A 16,318-nucleotide genomic window follows, 5' to 3' on the forward strand; every position below is an offset into this window, starting at 1 on the left:
GAATAATGACTCAAAAACACATCTTTGCCAGAATAACATTATCATTGACTTTTTGAAAAAGAAAGACTCATGGAATAGACTTTCAAGAAATTAAGATTTTGTTCTTGGCATTTATTGACCAAGTTGTTGATCCTTTTTCTGGACCACTGTTTTTTCTAGTTTCCAAGTCCTGTAAGTTATATATATATAGAGTCGCATCTCAGAAAATTTAACAATCATATTTAACTGTCAGACACTTAGAATTATTTCCAGAAAATATACAGCTGGTTTGTGTGTTATTCATGGGCTTTTAAACAACATAGACCCCTGGAATCACACTTTGGGGGCCAAGCCCAAGTAACCTGTTATTTGTATAAAGTCGTACAGATTATTCTGATGTGTAGTCCCCATGTGGGAAACATTGGCTGACCTGAATTTAAATCATTTTTCTGACGGTGGTCCAAGGATCACATGCCTCAGAATAATCTTTGATGACTCTTAAAAGTGTAAATTTTGTGGCTTCACCTAATATTTTTTGATTAAAGATCTGTATTCAGAAGGAAAAGAGACACACTGAAATGTTGGAGCAATGTATCTCAGCTTCATTGAAGTTCAAGCTACCTATTTTATTAGCTAGTTTTTTAGACACTAGTGTTGAGAAGAATGAGATCAGTTGTTTCTGGGCCTGTTGCAGTCATTCAGCTGGCAAGTGTGCCACTGATTACAGGAGAGATCAGGAAACAGGACAGACAGCAGTTTTCACCATTACTAGAAGAAATATGAAAATGCGTGCTATACAAAATCATGGGTAAGCACTAAAAGTATTATTTGAGGGAATATTGTAAGAGTTCAGTGCATGTATCTCTGTCAGGTGTGATTCTACATGCTTTACATATATCGTCCCACTGAAGCCCCAGAACAGCCCAAGTGGGTAGCTATTGTTAATGCTATTTTACAAATGAAGAAACTAAGGCACAGAAAGCTTAAATAACTTCCTAAGATAATATAGCTGAAAAGTGGTGGAGGCAGGATTTGAACCCAGGCCACTTTGGTTCAAAGTGTACATACTCTTAACTACTGAAGTATGTATTACACAAAATACAAGCAGTGTATCCACTGCCCTCTAAAACACATTAAGCATTTTTCTCCAGGAGTTAGATTTCAAATTCTGATTTCCTTCTCTTGCAACAGGAGAAATTCTCTTCCTGTCTTCCATTTTTTGCTTTACCAAAAAGCATTTTCTTTATTCAAAGTGTTTTTGTATTAGAATAAGAGGATTTGCATAAAATAACTTTACAGTTAAAGCTTATTAAGTCTAGTCAAAACTCATTGCAAAGACTTTTTACTTTGTGAATACTCAACCAACTTATATGTCACAGTGTATCCAGGCACCTCACTGGCACTGGAAAAAAAAAAAAAGAAAAAGCAGCATTTCCAGTATTCAAGGAGCCCACTTGAATGAAAAAAAATTAAAGAAAGGTACAAAGGGCTGCACCTAATTATGCTTTGGGAAAAAGAAAGCCTTTACGTGGAAAGTTATATATAAACCGGGTTGTTAATTGATGAAGGGTTTATCAGGTGCAGGACAAAAGGTCAGCGAGCTGTAGGCTAGACCAGAGTTCAAGGACCTTGAATGCACGTTCCTGGAAGAGTGGTAAACGCAGCTGAGCTCAGTTTGGAGTGCCCGGAGCATAGCAACGGGGCACGAAGCTAAAAAGCAAGGTTGGGCCTGATTGTGGAGAGCTTCCTAATGAGGAAGGGAGCCAGGAGCTCCGCAGTCAACAGTTTGGGAACCCCAGCGATCAGACACACGGCCCATGAAACCAGGCTGCTGGGTTTGTGTTGAGGTGATCTACTTGAATCCTTAGAAGGTTTTCTGTAGCAGGAGGGGGGCAGAAGTGGTACAGAAATGAATAGATGTGAGTTCATGTAGATTTGAGTTTATTGGGAACATGCTTGGTCTTGAAGGAGGAAGGAGATAAAGGAGATAAATCTGGTATTTTCTAAGCAGATGAAAGCAGATGGAAAATCGAAGATGAGGAAAGGGGTACAGTCAGTCACCCGAAGGAAGAAGGGGAAGGAAGTATGGTCACCCTAAATCCGGCACATTGAGGACCGCTTTATTGATGCTAAACAAAGTATGTATGTGCTCCTTAACATACAGTATTTTTTTTTTAAGTTCGTACTTGGGAACAAGAAGAGTAAGCTTTGGCAAAAACGATCCTGTCCGGCGGGATACGTTTACTTCAGGAGAGCAGTCGTCACACCCTCGCTTGACGGTTTCCCCCACCGGGCGGCCGGTGCGTCTCGGGGAGAACCGCGGCGCCGGGTGCTGGAGTCGGCGGCAGCGTGCGCCGCGCTGGAGCCCGGGGCTGCCCGTCACGCAGCAGCTCCAGGCCTCCGCCGAAAAGCCGTTTGCACAAGGCAAGCCTGAAAAGTACTCACGACGGAAGATTGGACGGACTGAAGGTCCCCGCCCGGGCAGGGAGGCCGCCCGTTTGCAACATCCACTCGTGCTTCATTGTAAGTGCGCTGGGGGCTTGGAGAGGAGCGCCTCCTACAAGCCCGCCGCCAGCCCCGGTCGTTTCAGAGTTTCCTGAGCGCCTTCTTGAGGCGCCGTCGGGCTCGCGGGGCAGAAGCTCGGCTGCGTCTGCACCGCGACCGTGGCTCCGCCCAGGGGTCGCTCGCGCCCCCACCACGGCCCCAGCCCTACGCCGCGAGGGGAGGCAGGCGGCCGGGCTCCCCCGGCGGCGGGCGCGGGGGCTCCGCAGGCTCCGGAAGCCGCCGGGCCGGCGCGCGCTGAGCGTCCGGTTGCCCGGGAGACGCCGCGGCCTAGCGCTCCGCAGCGGCTGTGCGGGGGCGGCCCGCGCGCAGCGACGCCCAGGGTTGGGGCGGCCGGGGCTGCGCGGGGCTGCGCGGGGCTGCGTGGGGCGCGCCCGGGGTCCGCGCCGGAAGTCGGTTGCGGGCGGGCCGGGGGCCTGGGGGAGAGCCAGGCGGGGTCTGCGCGCACGCTCCCGGCGAGGGGCGTTCCTGAGGCCGCACCCCGCGCCGCGGCTCCCTGGGGCCTGGAGCGGGGCGGGGGGGCGGGAGGGGCCGCGGGCGCGCAGCTGCGCCTCGGGAGGCCGGGCCCGGGTGGCCGCCGGGCTGCGCTGCCTTGGGGGGTCGAGACCCCTTTAGAGGCCTGGAGGTCAAGCGGACTCGGCCACGCTTCCAGGTACGCGTACATAGGAAATGTGGTGGTGGTGGTGGTGGTGGTTTAAACAAAACCAGTTTCCTGGCTTATATAAATTACGTGGTCTTCCTGTTTCCTGGGATGCTTTTAATTAATATGATTGTACCGTCGTCAGGACGAGTTTGTTGGGCAGCCCGGATGCCTTCGGCCCGGGACGTGATCCTGGAGACCCGGGATCGAGTCCTGCATCGGGCTCCCTGCATGGAGCCTGCTTCTCCGCTGCCTGTGTCTCTGCCCCACCCCACCCCTCTCTCTCTCTGAATAAATAAAATCTTTAAAAAAAAAAAAACAAACAACTTTGTTAACAGGTGTGTGTGTACTTTTGAAGTTCCGTGATACAATATGATGTTCCTAAGACAGATGCAGAATCCTTTCGCAGCCCATTTTTCCTGATCAGTTCTATTAAACATGAATAGTGCAGGTTTGGTTGCATTGGAAACAGTAATAAATAACATAGCACCTTGTGGCTTTAAGCCTGCAGAATTTAACTGGGCTGGCCTGGTCTTGAAAATGTCTCCCTTTGCTTCCCTTGTTCCTAACACCGCTGTTTACACCAGTTTCTTATAGATTTAAGATCAGGAAATTAATAAGTATGTTTTCACCCCATTACTCTCTCTTTCTTAATTTTCTTCCCCCAGTGTATTCCATAGGCTTGCTTGAGCCCTTAGGACCTGCTTTGTGATACGGTCATGGAAAATAATCCGCCTCCCAGGGTTTTCTGTTTCTATGTGCATCATTTCCTTCAGACTAAGGAAATAAAATAGGAAACTTTCAAAGAATTTAATGATCCACTCAAGTATCTTACCCACTCAGATATGTTTCTGTATTTACCAATGGGTCCAACTCCATATCTGTTCTTGCCTTTGTGCACGGAATTTCATTAATTTAACAGTCAGATATTTGGTAAATTTTGAAGTCAGGAAGCCCGCCCCATAGCCAAGAGATACATAAATTCAATTGAACATCACTAATGACTGTGAAAAATATTTTCAACCAGTTTCATCTGTTTGACTTTTGAGAGTACCTCAATTTTTTGATATACCTTTTGAGAGTAATTAATTTTTTGTATCTTTCAATGTTTCTGTGCCTTTTGAGAGTAAGTTGCAGACATCATGTACCTTTATGCTTAAGTAGTTCAGTGTAAACTGCCTAAGAATGAAGACATGTTCTTACATAACCACAGTACAGATTACCAAAATCAGGAAATTTAATACCTAACCCACAGTCAATATTTAGGTTTCACCAATTATCCCAGCATTGCTCTTTATAGTTATTCTAAGATTCATTTCAGGATCAACACCGCATTTTATTTTCATGTCTTTTCAGTCTCCTTCCTTCTGGAACAGTGCCTTGACCATTGTCTTTTATGACCTTAGCACTTTTAAAAAATCACAGGCCAGATATTTGTAGGATGTCAAAATTATTTCTACTTTTTTCTCATGATTCAATTCAGGCTTTGCATTTCAGGCAACAGTACCACTAAGGAAATCCTGGGTCTTTCTCGGTGGCACATTTGCCTTTTCTAGAAATTCCATGTAAATGGAATCATACAATATGTGGGGGGTGGGAGGAGAGTTGTCTGGCTTCTTTCACATAGCATATGTTTTCAGTTGTGGGTTTTTTTTTATGCTTATCACATAATAGAATATATCAGTACTTTCCTTTTAATGCTGAATGAGTATTTCATCGCATGGATTTTCATTCATCAGTTAATGGACATTTAGATTGTTTTCAATTGAAGCTTTTATGAATAATGGTACTATAAACACCTGCATACATGTCTTTGTACAGGCATATATTTTTATTTTTCCTGAGTAGATACCAAAGAATAGAATTGTTATTTATGTTTTATGTTTAACTTTTAGGATATAACCAAACTATTTACCAGTGGGGCTGTGCCATTTAACATTCCCACCATTAATGTGTGAGAGTTTCAGTTTCTATACATCCTTATCAATCCTTGATATTGTCAGTCTTTTGGATTTTACCCGTTCTGGTGTGTGTGTAGAAGTATCATTGTGGTTTTATTTTACGTTTCCTAATGGCTAATAGCATTCTTTCATGTGCTTATTAAACATTTGTGTATCTTCTTTGGTGAAATGTCTCTTGAAACCTTTTGTCCATTTATAGGGTGACTGGCTGGCTCAGCAGAGCATGTGACTCTTGATCTTGGGGTTCTGAGTTTGAGCCCCATGTTGGGGATAGAATTTACTTGAAAAATACCTTTTGTCCATTTTTAACGTAGGTTATCTGGCTGCCTGTTGAATTGTAAGAGTACTGTATATATATATTGTGTATACAAATCCTTTATCTCACATTTTCTTGAGTCTGCAGCTTGTTTTTTCATTTTCTTTTTTTTTGAAGAGCAGAAGATTGTAATTTTGATAAATTCATTTTATCAATTTTCTTTTACGTATCAAGCTTTTAGTGTCATCTCTTGGATATTTTTGCCTAACTTAAGGTCAAAAAGATTTTTCTCCTTTTTTTTTTTTTTAACTAGAACTCAGTAGTAGTTGTGGCTCTTACATTTTGGTCTGTGATCCATTTTGAGTTAATTTTTGTATATTGTGTAAGGTATCTAAGGTTTTTTTGGCTTTTGTTGTTGTTACTTGTGGATGCTAATTGTCCTAGCATCATTTGTTGAAAATAGTCTATCTTCATTGAATTGCCAGGGCATCTTTGTCAAAATCAATTGGCTATAAATAAAAAGTGTTATCTCTTGAATGTTTCACTAATATATATGTCTATCTTTATTCCAATGCCATATCCTTTGATTGACTATAACTTTATGGTAAAATTTGAAGTCAAGTATTGTAAGTCTTTATTTTTTGTTTTTATTTTTTATTTTTTTTTTGTTTTTATTTGTTTGTTTTTGTTTTTATTCCAGTTTGCTTTGGCTCTTCCTGGTACTGTGCATTTACATATCAGTCTTAGGTTCATCTTGTCAATTTCTAGCCCCAAAAAAGTCTATTGGGATTTTTATAGGGATTGAATTTAATCTGTCAGTGAATTTATGGAGCACTGACATTTTATTGAGTTTTCCAACCAATGACCATGACATTTCTCTCCTTTTATTTATCTCTCCTTTAATTTTCAATGTTCAGGTCTTACACTTCACTTGTTAAATTCATTTCTAAATGTTTTATTCTTTTAATGTTATGATGAGTGGAATTGTTTTCATTTCCAAATTGTCGTTAGTGCATAGACAATTTAGTATGTTATATTGATCATGTATCCTACTACATTGCAAATATGTTCATTAGTTCAAGTTGCTTTTTTATAGATTCATTAGGGTTTTCTTTTTTTACATACAGTATCGTGGCATTTCCAAGTAATGACAGCTTTACTTTCCATTTCCAATCTATATAACTTTAATTTATTTTTCTTGTTTTATTGCAATGGCAAGAACTTCCAATACAATGTTAAATAGAAGTGGTAAAAGCAAAATCATTTTCCCAGTCTTAGGGAGAAAGCATTGTCTTTAAACATGTTAACTACATTTTTCACACGTTAACTACATTTTTCACATATGCCCTTGAGGAAGGTCCCTTCTATTCATGATTTGTTGAGATTTTTATCATGAGTGAGTGTTGGCTTTTATCAATGCTTTTTTTTTTATGCCTATTGAAATGGTCATGTGGTTGGGTCTTTTATTCTGTTACTATTATGGTGTTACACATTGATATTAACCACACTGGGCAACCCGAGTGGCGCAGCGGTTAAGCCCTGCCTGCAGCCTGGGGTGTGATCCTGGAGACCCGGGATCCAGTCCCACGTCGGGCTCCCTACATGGAGCCTGCTTCTCTCTCTGCCTGTCTCTGCCTTTCTCTCTCTCTCTCTCTCTCTCTGAATAAATAAATAAATAAATCTTTAAAAAAAAAAGATATTAACCAAACTTGCATTCTTGAAATAAATTCCACATATTCATGGTATATAATCTTTTTTATATGTGTCTGGATTTGGTTTGCCAATTATTTCATTGAGGATTCTTGTGTCTGTATTTATGAAAATAATCTGTAGTTTTTCTGGTAATTTCTTAGTCTGTGTATCAAGGGAATATTGGCCTTATGGATTTAGTTAGGAAATGTTTCCTCCTCTTCTATTTTTAGGACTAGTTTGTAAATATTGGCATTAATTCTTTTTTGAATGTTTGGTAGAATTCACTATGAAGCCATCTGACTCTTTTCTTTGTGGGTTATTTTTCATTATTATCCAGTTTCTTCATTTGTTATGGGCAAGTCAAATTTTCTATCTTTTTCTTGAGTCAGTTTTGATATTTCGTCTTTTTAAGCCAACCACATTGTCTGATTTGGCTGCATAAAACTATTCATAATATTCTGTTAGCCATTTTTAATTTCTCTAGGTGATTGTGATTTGAATGATTTTTTTCTCTATTTTCTTAGTCTAAAAATTCATCAATTTCATTGATCTTTTTGAAGAACCAACTTTTTGTTTTATTGATTTTTTGCTGTTTTTCTGATGCATCAGTTCATTAATGATGAACTGTCATTAAAGGATTATTGTCAGAAAGGATTATTGTTCCTTTGTATGTGAATGGATCTTTCTCACTGTTTTCAAGATATTCTCTTTATCTTTGGCTTTTAACAGTTTGGCTTTTAACAGTTTGGCTATAATATATCTAGAGCTGGATCTCCTAATGTTTATCCTACTTTGAGATTCATTTAGCTCTTGAATCTATAAATTAATATTTTCCATTAAACTTGGAACTTTTTTGCCATTATTTCTTTCATTATTTTCTTCTGCCCCTTTTTCTCGCTTGTCTTTCTGGGAATGTCATTACATTTATGTTGGTACTATTGATTTTGTACCACAGGCCTCTGAGGCTCTGTTTAGTCTTTTTTTCTCTCTTGGATATTGGTCTTTTTCCATTAATATATCTTCAGATTCATTGAGTCTTTCTTCTGCCATCTCAAGTCTGCTCTTGAGCCCATGTAGGGAATTTTTCATTTCAGTTGTACCTCTCGACTCAAAAATTTGTTTGGTTCTTTTTTTTTTTTTTTTTTAAACTTGTCATTTTTTTGTTGTTGTTGTTGAGCTTTCCTATTTATTAAATCATTGTCATATAATTCTTTAATTCTTTATATTGCTTTAATTATTTGAACAAATTTATAATTGTTGCTTTAAAGTCTTTGTCAGCTAAATAAAATAGCTAGATCCATTCAGAATCCATTTTTATTAACTTTTTTTTCCTGAGTATCAGGAAGACATGCTTTTTCTTAGCATGTCTCATTTTTTTTTAATTGAAAACTAGACACTAGACACTTTAGATATTATATCTATACTGGATTCCAGTTTTCCCCCCTGAGGAAAATTTTGTGGGTTGCTTTTGTTTTTGTTTTTGTAACCTGCTTGTATTCCAGAATCTATCTCCTTCTGAGGGTGTGACTGTTGTTGTCTGTGTTCAGTTTTTAATTTTTTTGGCCTGGCTCTCTAGGACTAACCATTGTCTGCATAGTTTAGTGGTCACCAATAGTTTGGGCAGCAGTGGTATTTAAACAACTCTAGCCATAGTCTTTCACCCTTTCCCAGTGGATCAGTGTGTGGGTTGAAGAGCATATTCATAATTCAGTCAGTCCTCAAATCTGCCTCAGCTTTAACTTCCTTTATCTTTCCTGTGCATTCCTCATAGTTTCCCAGTTAGCCAGAGATATGTAAAGCCAACCAAACTCTTCTATGGTTCTTATATTTCCAGGATCCTCCCATAAATTTTTGGCTAGTCTGCAGCTCACCCCTACAGGAACCATACCCTTAGGCTTGCAAAGCTGTGGGGGTTTTCCCCATTTGTTTCTTACTGAATTTTTAAGGATTTTACTGATAGTATTGTCACAGGTTTTCAGCCTGTCACAGGTTTGAGCCATATCAAGCACATTTTCTCTTAGAGTAAGGCTTCTGGTTTATGGCCTGTTCACAGTGGTAGAACTGCTACACCTGCTGAGCTGGAGAATGGGGATAGATAAAGAATGGCAAGCAGACCCGGGTAAGAAGCCACAGACGCCCATTGTCCTTAAGTAGAGTTCTAATGTATCATGAATAAATACTTCTCAATTTGTGTTTTGCCTTTGGTTGATTTCCAGAGCCCCCAAATTGTTATGTGTTGGCTTTAGTTTTGTTTTTTTGACAATTTTGACTAGTCTTGTGTTTTAGAAAGAGGATTGCCAACCTCTTTACCCCCACAGTAGTCAAAGCCATAGTTGGCCCCTGGTGCTTTTTGTGGGATTAAACACACACACACACACACCACAAATTATTTCTTATACAAAATTACTCTAAGTTCTCAACCTCTAAATAAGTAAATTTTTGTAAACTGTATTTCTCTAGAAAATTATCCATTTCATCTACATTTTCAGATTCATTTTTATAGATGTCTGCAAAGTAGCCTCATGATTCTTAAAAACATTGTTCTCTTTGGTGGTTATTCTTGTCATTTCTTATTTTTATTTCTTATATTCATTCTTTCTCCCTTTTTTCTTGGTTAAGCTAGTTATAGGTTTGTTTTAATTTTTTTAAGGAACTAATATTTGGGTTTATTAATTAGATCTATTATTTTTGTGTTCTCTATTAATTTCTGCATCAGTTTTATTGTTTCTTGTGCTTTCTTTGGCTTATTTTGTAGTTCTTTTTTTAAATTGTTAAGCTTGTTATTTTTACTCATTTTTCTTCTATATTGTTTTGATCTCTGGATTTTTTTCTCCTAATTTCTGTATGTCAGGTTATCTCAACCATGGCATTATAAACATCTTGGATAGGTAATTCTTTATCGTGGGGTTCTATCCTGTGCATTGAGGAATACTTAGCAGCACCCTTGGCCTCTACATACCCATAATAACCAAAAATATCTCCAGACATTGAAAAATACCCCTGGGGGCTAAAATCACACCCACGTGAGAATCCCCACTTTAAATATATATCATTGCTTTAGATATGTAGTATTTTCATTATTATTTTTTTACATTCCATTATTTAAGTTTGCATTTCCGCAAGAGGTATTTAATTGAAGGCTTTTTTTGTTTCTAGGTGGAAAGTCTTTTTTTTAATTTTATGTATATATATTTTAATTCTAATTTCTAGTTTGATAGTTTGTAATCAGAATGATTTTGTGATTTCTAATTATGAAACTTTCTAATGTTTTCTTTGTGACCTAATATATGATCATTTTTTATAAATATTCCATGTGTGCTTGAGAAGAAGGTACATTTTAGATTATCAGAGTGTAAAATTCAATGCTGCCTTTCTAAAGGCTGCCTTTATGGTTACATTTTTAAGTCTTCTACATAGTTACGTATCTTCTGTGCATTTACCTTGCCTTTTCCTGACAGTAGTATATTTAAGTTTCATTATTAATGTATTTCAGTGCATGTCTTCTTGCATGTCCTAAAGTTTCTGCTTTTATAACAGTAATTGCTATATTATTTGGAGGCTCTTATATCTTCATTGTGAATTGTGGCTTTAGCATTAAAACTACCCCCCTTCTGTTGTATTTAATTCTTTTTGTAGTTTTAGTTCTACTCAGTCAGATACTAGGATCATAAATCTTCTTTCTTAATGTTTCCATTTGCCCTGAATACCTTTGCTTGTCTTTTTATTTTAACTTTTCTGAATCACTTTGGATGTGTCTCTTGCACAGAGCATATAGTTGGAGCTTGCTTTGAGAGTAAAATTGAAAATCTTTTTCATTTAATAAGTGAGTTAAGCTCACTCATAATTATTGGTATCACTGATATTAGTCTTTATTCTGTCGTATTGTTTTATATTATAATTTTTATGTGTACAATATTAATCTGTGTTTCTTTATGTATTGTGTTGGTTTTTATGTCTCAGATTTCTTTGGGTATTTTTTTAATGCTCTTAGTCCCTGCTTTCTTATTTAACCTTTTATTTTATGGTTTGTCTGTTTTTAATGGTATATTTTACTCCCCCATCTGTTCAGTTATGAATGAGTTTATTCTGCTTTCTTCTTTCCCTTTCCATTTCTTACACATATTTTTATTTTTTTAAGATTTTATGTATTTATTCATGAGAGACACACACACAGAGAAAGGCAGAAATATAGGCAGAGGGAGAAGCAGGCTCCATGCAGGGAGCCCCATGTGGGGCTCGATCCTGGGACTCCAGGATCACGCCCTGAGCTGAAGGCAGGCGTTTAACCACTGAGCCAGCCAAGCATCCCTCTTACACATATTTTTAATTGCAGTACTTTCTAACCTGTCAGTACTTTTAACATTTATTTTTTTAAAGATTGTGTTTATTCATGAGAGACACAGAGAGAGAGAGAGACAGGCAGAGACACAGGCAGAGGGAGAAGCAGGCTTCATGCAGAGAGTCCAATGTGGGACTTGATCCCAGGACTCTGGGATCATGCCCTGAGCCAAAGGCAGAGGTTCAACCACTGAGCCACCCAGGCGTCCTGCACTTCTAACATTTATATGTTACTCTTCCACCATTGTCCCCACTTTTGCTTTAGTCTTCAATTAAATATATTAGATGCTTACTGTAAATCTCTTCCTGCAGTTTTCCCAATCAGCTCTTGGTTGGGTAAAAGTTGTCCTCTTGTAGATTCTGTGAGAAGGTTTATGAATGCAATATACCTGGAGTTCTTGCGTATTTTGAACAGTTTCTATAACTTTGCTACTTGAAGGACAGTTTGGTTGAGTAGAAAATCCTGGCTTTCACTTTCTTGAGTGTCTTCAAAAGGCTGCTATATTTTTATGTTGCATTGTGTGTTCTCTTGACAATTTGGATGTCACTCTCATTCTCCTACACTTTAGTCTTTATGCCTACAGGCTATGTAAGTATTTGATTTGATAGTTTTATTCCAATACACCTTAGAGTTGATTGTTGTGATTCAGTTTTGCCAACTACCTCATGGGCCTTTTCAATATGTATACTCCAATCTTATTTTGTTGCCAGAAAAATTTCATAGTTTATAGTTTCAACTATTGGTTCTGTTACACTGTTTTTTTTTTCTTCAGAGATTCTAGTTACATATGTTGGGTCTTTTTTGCCTGTCTTCTATTTCAACCACTTTCGCTCTAAAATCTGTTACTTTTTTCCCTCATTTTTATTCTCTTGATTGCTGTTCTCTTCATTGCTTTTTTAAAATGCCCCTTCCAATTTTCATTAGAATCTATTATCCCATTGGCATCTTGTGTTTTTTAGCCATTATCTGTGAGATGGTTTTGTCTTTTTCTTGTTTCCTGAGTTCAAATAACTTTTCTTTCTTTTCTTTTCTTTTCTTTTCTTTCCTTTCCTTTCCTTTTCTTTTCTTTTCTTTCTTTCTTTCTTTCTTTCTTTCTTTCTTTCTTTCTTTCTTTCTTTCTTTCTTTCTTTCTCTTTCTTTCATTTCTGGTCTTATTTGAATTTCTAATTCAAAGTGGCTTTTCGTGCTTCCACAAACAGAGCTGTGGCCGCCTGCGTGGTGTCACTAGGCCAGAAGAAACACCCAACAGTTCCACTTATTCATGAAGTTTTGCCACCTACTTAAGTAATCAAAAATGGAAAATTCTGCAAAAGCAGAAGAGTGTGAAAAGCTCTCTCTCGAAGAGGCAAAAGCATCAAAAGATTTGGAAACAAAGTCTTCATTCAGTATTAATGAAAACACAACCACTCCTGGGACTGGACTTTCTGAAAAGGCTCCTGTCTGGGGACAAGCAGACACACCAAAAAAGAGAAAGGAATTTGAAGATGATCTTATAAAGGAAAGTTCTAGTTGTGGGGAAGATACTCCAACCAAGAAAAGAAAACTTGATGCTGAAATTGTCCAAGAGGAAAAAGGTTCTGGTGATGATGAGGGCATTTCAAGGAAAAGAAGAATGGAAACTGATGATTTTCCCAAAGATGAACCTTCTACTGGAGATGACACACAGAAGAAGAGAAAAATAGAACTTGAGGATATTCCTGAAAAGCAAAAAAACTTAGAAGAAGGACACAGTTCAGCAGTGGCTGCCCACTATCATGAACTACAGGAAGTTGGTTTGGAGAAGCGTAGCCAAAGTCATATTTTTTACCTAAGAAACTAATAATTGGATGAAAAGTGTCCTCATTGGGGAATTTTTAGAAAAGGTACGACAGAAAAAAAAACGCGATATCACTGTTTTGGACCTGGGATGTGGTAAAGGTGGAGATTTGCTCAAATGGAAAAAGGGAAGAATTAACAAGCTAGTTTGTACGGATATCGCTGATGTTTCTGTCAAACAGTGTCAGCAGCGGTATGAGGACATGAAAAATCGTTGTCGTGATAACGAATATATTTTCAATGCAGAATTTGTAACTGCTGATTGTTCAAAGGAACTTTTGATTAACAAATTTCGTGACCCCGAAACGTGCTTTGACATCTGTAGTCGTCAGTTTGTCTGTCATTATTCATTTGAATCCTATGAGCAGGCTGACATGATGCTCAGAAATGCCTGTGAGACTGAGCCCTGGAGGCTATTTTATTGGTACCACTCCCAATAGCTTTGAACTGATAAGACGCCTTGAAGCTTCAGAAACAGAATCATTTGGGAATGAGACATATACTGTGAAGTTTCAGAAGAAAGGAGATTATCCTTTATTCGGCTGCAAACATGACTTCAACTTGGAAGGTGTTGTGGATGTCCCTGAATTCTTGGTCTATTTTCCATTGCTAAATGAAATGGCGAAGAAGTACAATATGAAACTAGTCTACAAAAAGACATTTCTGGAATTCTATGAGGAAAAGATTAAGAACAACGAAAATAAAATGTTGTTAAAACTAATGCAGGCCTTGGAGCCATATCCAGCAAAGGAGAATTCCAAACTTGCCTCTGAGAAGGTGGATGACTATGAACATGCAGCAGAATACATGAAGAACAGTCAAGTAAGGTTACCTTTGGGAACCTTAAGTAAATCAGAGTGGGAAGCCACAAGTATTTACTTGGTTTTTGCATTTGAGAAGCAGCAGTGAGCACATACGCAGTAGCCCAGGACAGCTGTGTCCCGTCCTCTACAGATGTGAATGATCCATCCTAGATTTGACAACTTTAATTATTCTAAATGTGCAGGATGCTGCCGGAAACTCCAGTGTATAAATTCAACATTTGCTGTCTGTGACAGATGAACTTTTGTGTGTGTGTATAAGAATCAGTTGGGACCTTTGTCTTTAAAAATCTATTTTTAAGTAATGTTCTAAGAATTCCATTTGCCTCACTACTCTCTTAGCGCATAAAAATTATAGTATGACTTGTTTGAGCTCCTGAGCTCTTTCCACAGTGCTCTGATTTGCTCAGTGTTTGTTTACAGTATTAAATTTATTGCAGTTATAGAATTGATGAGGGAGCATACTGGTTTGTGGGGTTTGTGCTCATTTCTGTAGTTTTGTTATATAGTGTTGTTCAAGATTAAATGGATTGTGTTCTGTAAAAAACAAAACAAAACAAAGTGGCTTTTCATGGGGGTACCTGGGTGGCTCAGTTAAACATCTGCCTTCAGTTCAGGTCATGATCCCAGGGTCCTGGGATCAAACCCCACATGCATTGGGCTCCCTGCTCAGCAAGGAGCCTGCTTCTCCCTCTCCCCTCTCCCCTCTCCCCCGTGTTTTCTCTCCCTCTCTGAAATAAATAAAATCTTTAAAAAAGAAAAGTAGCCTTTCATATCTCCAGATGAATGTTAGAAGATACTTAAATCAGTTTGGAGTGTTGTGATAGTTTTCTTCTGCTTCATTGTTAGTTTTATTTTTTGGCATGATTTTCTTCAGCTAAAATGTTTGATTCTCATTTCTATTTTCTTCCAGTAATAGGTTTGTATGGAAACTGCTCTTCTGTATTTTATTTCCTTGGCAGGATTTGTCTTGTAATAATTGACAGCTATCCTAGCTCAAGATAGTTCTTTTTGTCACTGTACCAAAGTGCAGTTTTTTTCATGAGTAGCACATTTTAAAAATTAGTGGTGAAGAGATTTGCATGCCCTTCAGTTTTGGGTTCTCCTTTGTCTTGCAGGGACACAAATCTATCCCTCTTGCTTCTTTTTCCCTTCTCTATCCAGCCTCTGATGGAGCTTGGGGAGGCCTCTCCCTTCCCTCCTGCCCTTCTCTTCCCCAAGAGCAGTGTCACGCTGACTGATGCCTCCTCAGCATCCTTGCCTTTAAGTCCCTTCCCTGCAGCAGACATTTGATCTACCAGACACACTTAGGATTTCTGCATGTGTGCTGTTTTTTCTCCTCAAGGGATGGAGGGGGGATGATTTTAAGTCTATCATAGACCCTTCATTTCCTCTTCTGTCTTCTTGACAGTTTTTACAGATCCCACCCCAATCCTGTATTTGCTCTCTGTAAAGTGGGACCTTCAGAGATATCTCTTCCAGAATTTGGAGTTTACTTTTCTACTTTAATTTGTAAATTCCTCTGTCTTACTGCAATGTTGGAAGCATTGCATTTAATATGGTTTTATTGTTTATTGAAGAGATTAGATTTAGACAGCCACCATTATCCTCAGCACTATCAAAGTTCTCCACCATATACATCTTCCCAAGCCATTTAGGTATAATATGGAGAGGGTTGGGAACTTTGGGTAAGTGTAGAGAATAAGAAAGAAGGCATTTTATTTAAAACAAACCGATTTTGAGATGATTCTATTTGTGTAGAGATAGTCATCAAACATATAATTGGTCTGTACCTCAGTTAAGATATTAAGAATTACTGCTTCTTCACACTCCAGTAGAGTCCTAGTAAGCTGGAATTAGAACCATAAATGCCTTTGAGGAATTTCTGCGTTGGTCTGAGTCCTCTCTGCATGCTCAGACTCATCTTCCATGAACATATAAGGGCTTTAGAAAACAGCTACTATTGAGAGGTTACCAGATAAAATAATATTTTTACTATTTTCTGGTGCTTTATTTTATTGAATTCAGAAGTTTGGTTGATGTAACTGAGAGATCTAAGTATTAGTCTGAGAACTCAATCATTATTAAGCCATTTGCAAAAACAGAAAATCATAGATCAGTAGATCAAATCATCTACCTAGAGAGAAATAAAATAATACAAAGACTTAAATATCATAATTAAGCTTTTTGGCATATTCATAGTTTATGCCGGTAACATGGGACTTATCAAGCAGGTTGAATTCATAAATCCAC

General features: G+C 38.3%; 1 protein-coding gene and 1 pseudogene across 12 annotated transcripts in view; both read left to right on the forward strand.

Moving 5' to 3' along the window:
* The window catches only part of CDKL4 (cyclin dependent kinase like 4), an 82,189-nt gene that overhangs the window by 2,120 nt on the left and 63,751 nt on the right, over window positions 1–16,318 (forward strand). For 3 of the 11 annotated variants that reach the window (XM_077843539.1, XM_077843531.1, XM_077843540.1), the window contains exons 1-2: window positions 1,614–1,826; window positions 2,159–2,502. The exons of 2 other annotated variants lie outside the window; for them this stretch is intronic. The gene's annotated coding sequence lies outside the window, so the exon portion shown is untranslated. Of the gene's footprint in view, window positions 1–1,613; window positions 1,899–1,990; window positions 2,118–2,158; window positions 2,503–3,061; window positions 3,194–16,318 lie in introns of those variants that run through there. 6 more of the 11 variants (XM_077843536.1, XM_077843542.1, XM_077843541.1 and 3 more) reach the window with 6 other exon arrangements.
* LOC144280947 (mRNA cap guanine-N(7) methyltransferase pseudogene) lies at window positions 3,069–14,459 on the forward strand (annotated as a pseudogene). Its single transcript, XR_013349393.1, has 2 exons — window positions 3,069–3,193; window positions 12,629–14,459. The product of XR_013349393.1 is annotated as an mRNA cap guanine-N(7) methyltransferase pseudogene (transcript).

The sequence above is a fragment of the Canis aureus genome, chromosome 12 (genome assembly GCF_053574225.1).
Source record: "Canis aureus isolate CA01 chromosome 12, VMU_Caureus_v.1.0, whole genome shotgun sequence".
NCBI lineage: Eukaryota > Metazoa > Chordata > Mammalia > Carnivora > Canidae > Canis > Canis aureus.